This window comes from Malurus melanocephalus, unplaced genomic scaffold (assembly GCF_030028575.1).
Source record: "Malurus melanocephalus ecotype Western Australia unplaced genomic scaffold, MMel_1.1 scaffold_577, whole genome shotgun sequence".
In the NCBI taxonomy this organism is placed as follows: domain Eukaryota; kingdom Metazoa; phylum Chordata; class Aves; order Passeriformes; family Maluridae; genus Malurus; species Malurus melanocephalus.
This window is the reverse complement of record NW_026623809.1, coordinates 54,196-55,902: the sequence shown is the minus strand read 5'-3', so window position 1 is coordinate 55,902 and position 1,707 is coordinate 54,196.

Below are 1,707 nucleotides of genomic sequence, written 5' to 3'. Positions count from 1 at the left end.
CCACTCACAGAACAGGCACCCGTGGGGCCAGGAGCCGGCACTGCTCCGGGACACTTCCTCCYGCAGATGAACAGGGAGAGCAGAGAAGCAGCTCAGGAGGTGACAGCTGTAGGACAGCCGTCTAYTGGTGCAGTGCTTCCAGCTCCTCCACCTGCCCTGCAGGAGAGGGGCAGTGATCCCATGATTTTGGCTTAAGTGACTAAACGGGATCGTTTTGTCCTTCCCACCAGCTTTCTGTTCTAACCACACACACAGCATTCCCTGCACGCTCCCCAGAAAACTGGACAGGAGGGTGAAAAGAAGATCCACAAACCACTCTTTTTTTGCCTAATTTCTCCCKCAAGCTCTCTGCTCCTGTTTGTACCTTTCACAGATGCTGTAAAGGAGATGCTCAGCTGATGCGGCAGCCTTAACACACCACAGTCCCAAACTCCAATTTTGATATGAAACAGCTCTTTTCAGCAGCCAAAAGCCATATTTTACTTTTGTGATCTGCACAACTAAAATACGTACGCCACATTACAGCACATTTGTATCGCTCAGCAGAAAGAATGTGAACTGCTATGTGTCTTTCAGAGGGATGCAGCACAGCCTGACAGGCTCATAGATTCAGCCGAATCCATCCATCTGGAAAGCAGCAGCTTGGAACAACACGGCTCTTACAGTTTCCTAGTTGATATCCCACATCCCAGAGTCATCAAAGGCCATTTTTTCACCCTGCTTATCAAAGAACAGATGATTTCTGAGGACCACAGGGCAGCAAAATATGGAGCTGGGAGAAGAGCCTTCCCAGGGCACACCAGGACCTGCCTGGCCCAGACCTACCCTGGTTCCGCATGCCCCCGAGGTGCGGGGACAATCCACAATGCAGGCAGCAGCATGAGGGTACAACCACGCTGCTGCTCAGAGCCCACCAGCACCCATGGCCACAGCTCCACCTGCTCTGCCAGCAGAGATCAMACCTTTCCAGCACCACTGCTTCGTTTCCACAATTAGCAGGATTTAGGCACGTGCAGAGGTTTCTCCAGCCTCACCTATGGAGACTAATGACAAATTAAATCAACATCATACACCATGGCTGCCTATTGCAGTCGCCAAAATTTTGCTACTCAGAGCCCTTCCAGTTCAGCATTCCTCCTCCCACCACCGAAGAGAACATACTGTGTTACAGAGACTTTCATATTGGGAAAATATTTTAATATAGTAAACGAGTCAATTTACCTTCCACATATTTTAAATAAGTTTATGCTCATCGTTAAACAAAACTGTTTTTTTACTTCAACAATGGATTACAGCCTCTAAATTCGTATTGTTCCCAGCTGATCCTGTAAATAGCGAGGAATTTTGGACACCGATATCCTTGTATAGGTAACAGACTGGCATGAACAGCGCAGGAATTCAATGCGGGTTCAAAGGGAGAAGCTAGCCCTGGTGAGGAAGAAAACGAAGCCACAAAATTCCCTTTTGAGGAAAAACYGGGGGGAAAAGAAGATACCGCAGTTCCACCGAGTCCAAACGGGGCCGAGTCAGTGTCCAGGTCAGTCTCCGGTCAGCCTCCACGGGCGCTGCACGGTGCCGCGGGAACGGGCGAGCCATCGGTCTCCATCGTCGGCCAAGCCCCGCGGCCGCATCCCCGGCGGAGCGCGGCCTCCCGCGGCCCGCCCGCCTCAGGGGCTGCTGGCGCCCGGCCCGCTCCCGGCCGCGGGC